This window comes from Panulirus ornatus, chromosome 19 (assembly GCF_036320965.1).
Source record: "Panulirus ornatus isolate Po-2019 chromosome 19, ASM3632096v1, whole genome shotgun sequence".
Taxonomy (NCBI): Eukaryota; Metazoa; Arthropoda; class Malacostraca; order Decapoda; family Palinuridae; genus Panulirus; species Panulirus ornatus.
Genome location: NC_092242.1, coordinates 70,316,315 through 70,328,403, shown reverse-complemented (window position 1 = coordinate 70,328,403; position 12,089 = coordinate 70,316,315).

Here is a 12,089-nt window from a genome sequence, read left to right as displayed (position 1 = left end):
TCTGTTCAGTTGGGAGGTAAGTTTGAATGGAGAAAAACTGGAGGAAGTAAAGTGTTTTAGATATCTGGGAGTGGATCTGGCAGCGGATGGAACCATGGAAGCGGAAGTGAATCATAGGGTGGGAGAGGGGGCGAAAATTCTGGGAGCCTTGAAGAATGTTTGGTAGTCGAGAACATTATCTCGGAAAGCAAAAATGGGTATGTTTGAAGGAATAGTGGTTCCAACAATGTTGTATAGTTGCGAGGCATGGGCTATGGATAGAGTTGTGTGCAGGAGGGTGGATGTGCTGGAAATGAGATGTTTGAGGACAATATGTGGTGTGAGGTGGTTTGATCGAGTAAGTGATGTAAGGGTAAGAGAGATGTATGGAAATAAAAAGAGTGTGGTTGAGAGAGCAGAAGAGGGTGTTTTGAAATGGTTTGGTCACATGGAGAGAATGAGTGAGGAAAGATTGATCAAGAGGATATATGGTTCAGAGGTGGAGGGAACGAGGAGAAGTGGGAGACCAAATTGGAGGTGGAAAGATGGAGTGAAAAAGATTTTGAGTGATCGGGGCCTGAACATGCAGGAGGGTGAAAGGCGTGCAAGGAATAGAGTGAATTGGAACGATGTGGTATACCGGGGTCGACGTGCTGTCAATGGATTGAACCAGGGCATGTGAAGCGTCTAGGGTAAACCATGGAAAGTTCTGTGGGGCGTGGATGTGGAAAGGGAGCTGTGGTTTTGGTGCATTATTACATGACAGCTAGAGACTGAGTGTGAACGAATGGGGCCTTTGTTGTCTTTTCCTAGCGCTACCTCGCACACATGAGGGGGAGGGGGTTGTTATTCCATGTGTGGCGAGGTGGCAGTGGGAATAAATAAGGGCAGACAGTTTGAATTATGTACATGTGTATATATGTATATGTCTGTGTGTGTATATATATGTGTACATTGAGATGTATAGGTATGTATATTTGCGTGTGTGGACGTGTATGTATATACATGTGTATGTTGGTGGGTGGGGCCATTCTTTCGTCTGTTTCCTTGCGCTACCTCACTAACGCGGGAGACTAGCGACAAAGCAAAATAAATCTCTCTGTTACCCTTCATTACTTACTCGGTCAAACCCCTTACACCACAAATTGTTCTCAAATATTTAATTTCCAACACATCCACCCTCCACCATACAACCCTACCCTTAGCCCATACCTTGCAACTGTGTAATATTGTTGGGACTTATCTTCCTTGAAACATACCCAGTTTTGCTCTCAGAAATAATGTTTTCTCTTTGCACACATTATTCGTCACTCCCCAAACCTTCGCCCCCTCCCCAGCTTATGACTCACTTCCACGGTTCCATTCGTTGTTAAGTCTACTCCCAGATATCTAAAACACTTCACTTCCTCCTGTTTTCTCCATTCAAACTTGTCCCTCAACCCTGCTGAACCTAATAACCTTGCTCTTATCCACATTTACTCTTAACATTCTCCTTTTACACACTTTTCCAAACTCAGTCACCATCTTCTGCCATTTCTCACTCAAATCAGCCACCAGTGCTCTATCATCAGCTTACAGCAACTGACTCTTCCCACGCCCTCTCATCCCCAACAGACTGCATACTCTCTCCTCTTTCTAAAACTCTTGCATTTACTTCCTAACCATCCCATCCCTAAACAAATTAAACAGCTGTGGTGGCATCACACACCCCTGCTGCAGCCCGACCTTCATTGGTAACTAATCACTCTCCTATCTTCCTACTCGTACACATGCCTTACACCTTTGATAAAAACTTCTCATTGCTTTTAACAGCTTACTTCCCACACCATATACTCTTAAGACCTTCCACAAAGCAACTCTACCATCCCTATTATTTGCCTTCTCCAGATAGACAAATGCTACATACAAATCCATCTATTCTCTAAGTATTTCTCACACATTCTTCAAAACAAACACCTGATCCAAACATCCTCTACCACTTCTGAAACCATACTGCTCCTCCCCAGTCTGATGCTCTGTACGTACCTTCACCCTGTGAATCAATACCCTCCCATACAATTATCCAGGAATACTCAACAGACTTATGCCCCTGTAATTTGGACACTCACCTTTAACCCCTTGCCTTTGTATAATGGTACTATACATGCATTCCACCAATCCTCAGGTGCTTCACCATGATCCATGCATACATATATATACACCCCCTTTCTTAATAGATTCAACTGTAGTACCATCCAAACCCTCTGCCTCTTAGGATTTCATGTTCTGCAAGGCTTTCACCACCTCTTCTCTCTACACCAAACCACTCTCATTTTGCACATCACCCATAGATATACACTGCGAGAATTGTAATGTGTTGAGCTCTGCATTTTTTCTACTGTATTGCAAGGCACAGTGCCTTCAGTAATCATCTTGCCTCAGTTGTTAGTGGATTGAAGTGAAACTTTGCACGTTATTTGTATAATGTACCTGAAGACATACTCCCTATCTCTCCTTTTTTCTCGTCTTGGTTACATCCACACACATTAAGACACCCCAATCTGATCCTTCGAGGAGGATGAGCACTCCCCACGTGACTCCTTCTTCTGTTTCCCCGTTTGGAAAGTTAAAATACAAGGAAGGGAGGGTTTCTAGTCCCCCGCTCCTGTCCCCTTTAGTCGCCTTCTACGACCTGGATGTTTTGGTTCTTGAGTGAAACGAAGCTCAAGGGGAAGAGTGGTTTGGGAATGTCTTGGGAGTAAAGTCGGGTTAGTGAGAAGACAAGAGCAAGGGAAGGAATAGCACTACTCCTGAAACAGGGGTGGTGGGAGTATGTGATAGAGTGTAAGAAAGTAAACTCTAGATTGATATGGGTACAACTGAAAGTGGATGGAGAGAGATGGGTGATTATTGATGCATATGCTCCTGGGCATGAGAAGAAAGATCATGAGAGGCAAATGTTTAGGGAGCAGCTGAGTGAGAGTGTTAGTAGTTTTGATGCACGAGACCGGCTTATAGTGATGGGTGATTTGAATGCAAAGGTGAGTAATGTGGCAGTTGAGGGAATAATTGGTGTACATGGAGTGTTCAGTGCTGTAAATGGAAATGGTGAAGAGCTTGTAGATTTTTGTGCTGAAAAAGGACTGGTGATTGGGAATACCTGGTTTAAAAAGAGAGATATACATAAGTGTACGTATGTAAGTAGGAGAGATGGCTAGAGAGTGTTATTGGATTACGTGTTAATTGACAGGCGTGCGGAAGAGAGACTTTTAGATGTTAATGTGCTGAGAGGTGCAACTGGAGGGATGTCTGATCATTATCTTGAGGAGGCAAAGGTGAAGATTTATAGAGGGTTTTCAGAAAAGAAGAGAGAATGTTGGGGTGAAGAAAGTGGTGAGAGTAAGTGAGCTTGGGAAGGAGACTTGTGTGAGGAAGTACCAGGAGAGACTGAGTACAGAATGGAAAAAGGTAAGAACAAAGGACGTAAGGGGAGTGGGTGAGGAATGAGATGTATTTAGGGAAGCAGTGATGGCTTGCGCAAAAGATGCTTGTGGCATGAGAAGCATAGGAGGTGGGCAGATTAGAAAGGGTAGTGAGTGGTGGGATGAAGAAGTAAGATTATTAGCAAAAGAGAAGAGAGAGGCATTTGGACGATTTTTGCAGGGAAATAATGCAAATGACTAGATGTATAAAAGAAAGAGGCAGGAGGTCAAGAGAAAGGTGCAAGAGGCAAAAAAGAGGACAAATGAGAGTTGGGGTGAGAGAGTATCATTGAATTTTAGGGAGAATAAAAAGATGCTTTGGAAGGAGGTAAATGAAGTGTGTATGACAAGAGAACAAATGGGAACATCAAGGAAGGGGGCTAATAGGGAGGTGATAACAAGTAGTGGTGATGTGAAAAGATGGAGTGAGTATTTTGAAGGTTTGTTGAATGTGTTTGATGATAGAGTGGCAGATATAGGGTGTTTTGGTCGAGGTGGTGTGCAAAGTGAGAGGGTTAGGGAAAATGATTTGGTAAAGAGAGAAGAGGTAGTAAAAGCTTTGTGGAAGATGAAAGCCATCAAGGCAGCTGGTTTGGATGGTATTGCTGTGGAATTTATTAAAAAAGGGGATGACTGTATTGTTGACTGGTTAGTAAGGTTATTTAATGAATGTATGACTCATGGTGAGGTGCCTGAGGATTGGCAGAATGCTTGCATAGTGCCATTGTACAAAGGCAAAGGGGATAAGAGTGAGTGCTCAAATTACAGAGGTATAAGTTTTTTGAGTTCCTGGTAAATTATATGGGAGGGTATTGATTGAGAGGGTGAAGGCATGTACAGAGCATCAGATTGGGGAAGATCAGTGAGGTTTCAGAAGTGGTAGAGGATGTGTGGATCAGGTGTTTGCTTTGAAAAATGTATGTGAGAAATACTTAGAAAAGCAAATGGATTTGTATGTAGTATTTATGGATCTGGAGAAGGCATATATGATAGAGTTGATAGAGATGCTCTGAGAAAGTTAAGAATATATGGTGTGGGAGGTAAGTTGTTAGAAGCAGTGAAAAGTTTATATTGAGGATGTAAGGCATGTGTACATGTAGGAAGAGAGGAAAGTGATTGGTTCTCAGTGAATGTTGGTTTGCAGCAGGGGTGCGTGATGTCTCCATGGTTGTTTAATTTGTTTATGGATGGGGTTGTTAGGGAGGTGAATGCAAGAGTTTTGGAGAGAGGGGCAAATATGCAGTCTGTTGTGGATGAGAGAGCTTGGGAAGTGAGTCAGTTGTTCTTCGCTGATGATACAGCACTGGTGGCTGATTTGGGTGAGAAACTGCAGAAGCTGGTGACTGAGTTTGGTAAAGTGTGTGAAAGAAGAAAGTTGAGAGTAAATGTGAATAAGAGGAAGGTTACTAGGTACAGTAGGTAAGTTTGAATGGAGAAAAAGTGGAGGAAGTAAAGTGCTATAGATATCTGCAAGTGGATTTGGCAGCGGATGGAACCATGGAAGCAGAAGTGAATCATAGGATGGGGAGGGGGCGAAAGTTCTGGGAGCGTTGAGAAGTGTTTGGAAGTCGAGAACGTTATCATGGAAAGCAAAAATGGGTATGTTTGAAGGAATAGTGGTTCCAACAATGTTATATGGTTGTGAGGCGTGCTATAGATAGAGTTGTGCGAAGGAGGGTGGATGTGCTGGAAATGAGATGTTTGAGGACAATATCTGGTGTGAGGTGGTTTGATACAGTAAGTCATGAAAGGGTAAGAGAGATGTGTGGTGGTAAAAAGGGTGTGGTTGAGAGAGCAGAAGATGATGTTTTGAAATGGTTTGGTCACATGGAGAGAATTAGTGAGGAAAGATTGACCAAGAGGATGTATGTGTCAGAGGTGGAGCGAACGAGGATAAGTGGGAGACCAAATTGGAGGTGGGAAGATGGAGTGAAAAAGATTTTGAGTGATCAGGACCTGAACATGCAGGAGGGTGAAAGGCGTCCAAGGAATAGAGTGAATTGAAATGATGTGGTATACTGGGGTCGACGTGCTGTCAGTGGATTGAACCAGGGCAAGTGAAGCGTCTGGGTTAAACCATGGAAAGTTTTTGTGGGGCCTGGATGTGGAAAGGGAGCTGTGGTTTCGGTGCGTTATACATGACAGCTAGAGACTGAGTGTGAACGAATGTGGCCTTTGTTGTCTTTTCCTAACGCTACCTCGTGCACATGCAGGGGGAGGGGGTTGTCATTTCATGTGTGGCAGGGTGGCAACGGGAATGAGTAAGGGCAGACAGTATGAATTATGTACATGTGTATATATGTATATGTCTGTGTGTGTATATATATGTATACGTTGAGATGTATAGGTGTGTATATGTGCTGTGTATGGACGTGTATGTATATACATGTGTATGTGGGTGGGTTGGGCCATTCTTTCGTCTGTTTCCTTGTGCTACCTCGCTAATGCGGGAGACAGCGACAAAGCATACTAATGATGATAAAATACTTGAAGACAATGAACATGAACACTCTTGTGGCTCTAAATTAATTTTTTACAAAAGTTGTCACATTTTGAACATAAAATACACTTCTCATTCCTATATTGTCAGACAAAAAAACCTCAGTTTTAATTAATCTGTTTGTCATTCTAATTACAGTTGCTGTTTTCTCGTGTTACCATATGTGTACACAGTGGGAATTTGTCTTTCTGATGTGCCATTTTTTTTTTTTTTTTTTTTTTTTTTTTTTTTTTTTTATGCTATTCGCCATTTCCCACATCAGCAAGGTAGCGTTAAGAACAGAGGACTGAGCCTTTGAGGGAATATCCCCACTTGGCCCCCTCCTCTGTTCCTTCATTAGGAAAACCAAAAACGAGAGGGGAGGATTTCCAGCCCCCCGCTCCCTTCCCTTTTAGTCGCCTTCTACGACACGCAGGGAATACGTGGGAAGTATTCTTTCTCCCCTATCCCCAGGGATAAAATTTTTATTATGCCAATTTTTATTTTTCCATATATCTTATGAAAAGTTTGCACAAATTTGCATGTTGGATATCAACCAAGGTTAAGGATATTACATCCTAGTATGAACAGTCGGTTAAGTAAAACTTGACAGAAAAGGTTTTTGGCTGTACTTTTAAACAGTTTTCAAACTCCTGTAGGGAAGTTTTTACTTTTATCTTCAGCTAAAAAGAGAATGTGATAGAAACATAGCACCTCTGGAATTTTTATGTAGAAATTTTTGGAGTCTTTGCCTTTAATAACTGTGCCATAATGGTGTAATGAAGAAAGCCATGAAGTAGTTGATAATAAGCAAGCCAAGAAAATACCTTTAATACCTTTTTTTGCTAGTCTGTATGGTTTTGGCTGAGGACCACAGTTCTGTAGATATTCCCACAAAAGGTGCATGTCGCTTCAGATAAAGTTTCTCTTAAAGCAAAATGATGAACTGTCGAGGGGAAAAGTATGATTCTGAAGTTGTTATTTTCATGCACAGCAGCCCAGAGGTACAGGTTGTGCCTCTTTAATCAGGCAGTCTTAGGACCTGGCCATTGCTGGACCTCAGAAAATGCCAGAAAACAGAAACTGGCCCCTTTAAAGGCCCTTCAGTGAACGCTCTTACCACTTACCATCGTCTTGGTTTTATGTGTTCCTGCAGCATTGCTGCAGCCAAGAATTGTTACCCTATCTTTGGAATCTTACCCCCAGATGGAGACTGCTCATTATCTTGGGCAAGGGTTTTTCGTAGCATGCGATGCCAATACAGGGCAGATTCATCAGTATAATGATCTTGTTGTAAGGCTATAAGAAATTAACAGGACTGTTGATTAGCTCAGCTGCATTGTAAACAGATTTTGGAGCCTTAGCACTACTAACACTGCTGCCCTGGTGGTAGATCCACAAGCTAATGGTGGGGATTCAAAACATATGGGACCACAGAGCGCTAGATTAGAGAGATACAACCTGTATTGGATTATGACAGCCATGTCTAATTAGTTTTTGCGTAAGTTAGGTTGTTCATCTCAGGATGTAGAAGTTCTTGGTTCTCCAAGTTGGCAAGAAACCTTAGCTTTTCGTAGGAATACCTTCCACAGAAGGCATAGTGCCGCAAATTTTTACCAGGTTATTGTTAAACCTCACAACAAGACTATCATTAAAAGATGTACTGTTGCTATTTCTCCACAAGTTTTTGATTTAGGAAAGATGAAAGAAGAATGTCAAACTTGGTAGTGTAGCTGAAAATGTTTTAAAAGTATGCAATTTTCATATTGAATCTGGGAAAACCTTAGCATGTTTGCGAATAATTATTCGCTTAGCTCTGGTTCATCTACTGTACTGTTCCCAGACTAGTTCCCTTTGTTTATCAGTTTACTTTTTATATAGAAGTAATACAAACATTGACTAAAGGATGGCATCTCATCACCTACTGTGCCTTTTTTTTTTCTTTCTTTCTTTCTTTTTAAGTGGATGACATGTTATGGGCTAAACATGCCTCAGGCAAAGCCATCTCGGGTGAAAAGAAACGGTAAGGAGAAAAAAAAGGAAAAATTGAATGAGGGCTCCACAAGTTTTTAGTATACCTGATGTAAAAGTAGTAGTTGGTGGGCAGCCACTGCCTAGGGAGGTATATTACTAGGTATTGGGAGGGTTAGTGATGGCTTCATAGTGAGCCAGCATTTTATTGGTTGTCAGGTTGCACTCCTTTGACCTGAATATCTGTCTTTATCTTTCTGCCTCACTCACACATGGACTGCTGGCATTCTGTCTACAAACATATGATCTTTCCGTGTCACACATAACACTTAGTAACTCTAGATATGCCTGCAGTGAATGGTGTGTGTTAGCCCTGCCTTTTTGGCAGAATGGTAGGAGCAGCAGATGGGAGTAGTAGGATGGAATTTTAGGCATGAGAATTCGATAGAATTAGTAGGTAGAAACAATAGGTAGGGGCATTAGGTAGAAGCAGTAGATTGGTGGTTGAAGTAGCTGTTAAGAAGTTAAGTAGGAGTCTCTGAAAATGCTACACAAGAGCTGCCCTCTACACTAGCCTGTTAAAGGCAGGGCACTAAAGGCTAAAAATTATCCCTGGAGATCACTAGTTATGGAAACTGCCCTTGAGGGAGTTCCTGGAAGGAGTGAGCATTAGAGAGATAGATAGACATAAAAATAGAAAGGTAAGAGGAGAGGGAAAGATGAAGAAGGAAAATAATCACAGTTTTGCTTTATGATGAAACAAGGAGGTATCAGAATGGTCATTCCTCTCATGGCCAGTCTCCATACAAAAATTGTAGTAAGCAGCAACTAATGCATGCTGTTGGTTCAATCCATGGTGATAGGGACACATGCAGATAGCTCACAAGAGAAGTGTCCAAAATAATACCTGTTGAACAGGTTGAGGTTACCAACATAGCAGCAGACAGAAAAGGGATGGTTGTACAGAGGTGATTCCTGGAGAATTGATGAGATGGAAGGCTTTTGACCCCATTCTTACAAATAGCAAGGTGGATGAAGAACTACCGTAGATATACTGCAGTAGACTGGGGAAACTGAGAAAAAGCAGAAAGTAAGTTTGGAAAGCAAAGACTTGCCACAGCCTGTCATGTGATTTGAAGATATGCAAGGAGTATGTCATGATTTAGTGAGTTTACAAGCCAAAAAAAGTTATGTTTATAGATGAACATTTTCTTTTCAGTAAAAGACAGGGATATAGGAAGTTTATAGATGAACATTTTCTTTTCAGTAAAAGACAGGGTTGTAGGAAGACATAAACTGCAAGAGCTTTGTGAAGCTCAGAAGTTAAGCAAATGAAATCTACAGAGACCACTGGCATGGAGAACTTGTTTGAATAGGGATGCTGAACTATGTATGTGTCTTCTACTCATTTGATAGTCAAATAAAGGCAGGAGGATAGACTTAGGTCCAGATATATTAACATGCCAGTTGAAAAGAGATGGTGCTTCCATAGCAGTTTTCTTATCCAAGTGATTGAAAGCTAGGTCAGGTATTCCATTTTACTTTAGACAAACTACTGTTGTCCAATTTCAAATGAACTGAGGTGTGTCATGCTCCTCTTCTGGAGATAACCCACTACATTGTTACCTAAGCAGCCTTGAGGAATTGGTTTATTCAAGCATCTTCCCTATATGGAGTTTGCAACATATGGGCAGATGCTCTGTCAAGGTTAAGGAGAGTTTCCAGAAATACCAGTGGGAGCATCATCTTTCAAATTGATTCCTTCAGTGTACATGAGCCTCAGGGCAGATCTTTTGCCAAAAAGGCTAGTGCCCTTCTCCCAGTATACTTTTCTCCTGATTTTGAGTCATAGGCAGTGAAGATGGTACCTTAGCCATAGCCTGGAATTCATGGCGGTGATTCTGAACTGACTAGTTTCTTAAGTTTAGTTACTCGGGGAAACCCCTTAGTTGGGGAAAATACCCTCTGTACTGAAGCCTGATGAATACTTGCCATTCTCCTCAAGATTCTTCCAAGAATATGAGATCCAGCATCAAATCTTTATGTTTGAGAAGCTTTGCATTTGTATTTTTTTGGCATGTGTATTGAAGAAAGTACTGTATGATGAACCTGTAACAGATGTTTTTGATATTCCATATATGAAGAAAATACTAAGGTGAACCCATAAGAGTAATGTTCCTAGTCCTGTCAGAAAGAAAGCCAGTTTGTGTAGAATACCATCAGACTTTTCTGAGAGAAATAGAAGTATCATTAGTAACTGCGTTAGTGTGTCTAAAGTTTTACTTGAGCCATTTTAATAAAGGCAGAGTAATAACAGTGTAGGTGCAGTGAGGTAGCTTTTGTCTCAGGGATTTTATATTAATTTTTCAATTTCTTTTGAGATCCCTTTAGTCCCTAAGCAAATTGATACTTCCTCCCCCCAGGCTAAATAGGAGCATTGGCAAAAGGCTTTACCATTTTTTCATTGGAGTGTGTGGGGAACTTATGCAGCGACTCCACATATGAATTACGAAAATTTCGAGATCATCTTCCATAAGCAAGGATAGCGCTAAAACTTTTACAAATTTACGAATGTCTACCATTTTAGAATCTTGGGAAACATAATTGTGTTAAAGAAATGTTTGTTAGTTCTTCCATATTCTTTTAAACTTTTGTTGGCAGGGACCATGAACCTTTGTACTTCCCACAGCCATGGTTGGCTGCCACAAGCCCATGGTGATGGGAAGAAAGTGTCCTTTACCGTAGCCTTCGTTAAGGAATCTCTCGGAAGGTGAAGTTATCAGGAGAGGCCCATGGCGTTTACCAGGTATTTGTATCAGGTGCTACCTTTCCTTTCATTTGGTCGATCTTCCTTATGTAGTTTTGGATGTGCCACCTTCTGATAGAGTCAGTCAGGCGAAACTTACACAAGGTGAATTGTTCGAAAGGTCCCGGTACAGCGATATAGTATGCTTTCTGAGGCTTTCAAGTTCGTTTGCAGATGTAGAGCTCAAACAAGCTGAGCCTTCTGGGCAAATGTTTATTTTCCCATTCCTTTCTCCCATTATCTTTTAAGAAAAAAACTTTCCTAAACGTTACTCTTAGGGGCTTGGGCACATACTACAGTGGTGTGATTTGTTTGCCTGAAGGAGCATCTACATCTTTGTGTCAGTGACGTCATAGGCCTGGGACGCTTATGTGTGTGTGTAAGAAGCGCATATTGGTCGAATAGGGTGATATCCTGTGAAGTACAGCCTTTACAGGGGAATAATGGTGTTTTGATCACCTTATGAGCAGTGCTTTCTCATAACTTACGGTACTTTAATACTTATGTATGGTAGATAGCTCTCTTACTTGGATTATAGTAAGAGTTAGGTGCACACTACATATTTTATTTCTGTGACTGACTGTAATTCGCACTGTGTAGTACATATTTGCTGGTAGAAAAGCTTTCGTACTTACTGCATGTAAACTCAGTTGATTTGATAGTTTCACTCGTATGTCGTGAGCAAGTTTCACTTCGGTGCTGAAGCTTAGAGAATTAGCATTATGGGCTTTTAGATAACCTGTGATAAGATTTTTTTTTTACCTGATTTTATATTATGTGACGAGAAGTAACCTGAAATCGACATTATTTTAATCAGTTTCTAATATGGTACTATTCCTGTTATTAGTTATAAAGGTTACAGTTCCTGGTTCCGATTATTTTTGATAATATTGTACCATGACTTGTAATTAAAACAAAATTTGAATTGCTATACTGGGCTAAAATCTTGGACAAAAGAATGTTCCATTGATTATATGAAAAGTATATATATATATATATATATATATATATATATATATATATATATATATATATATATATATATATTCTTTTTTTTTTTTCTTTTTTTTTCCGCTGTCTCCCGCGTTTGCGAGGTAGCGCAAGGAAACAGACGAAAGAAATGGCCCAACCCACACCCATACACATGCCTTGATTCAATCCACTGACAGCACGTCAACCCCGGTATACCACATCGCTCCAATTCACTCTATTCTTTGCCCTCCTTTCACCTTCCTGCATGTTCAGGCCCCGATCACACAAAATCTTTTTCACTCCATCTTTCCACCTCCAATTTGGTCTCCCTCTTCTCCTCGTTCCCTCCACCTCCGACACATATATCCTCTTGGTCAATCTTTCCTCACTCATTCTCTCCATGTGACCAAACCATTTCAAA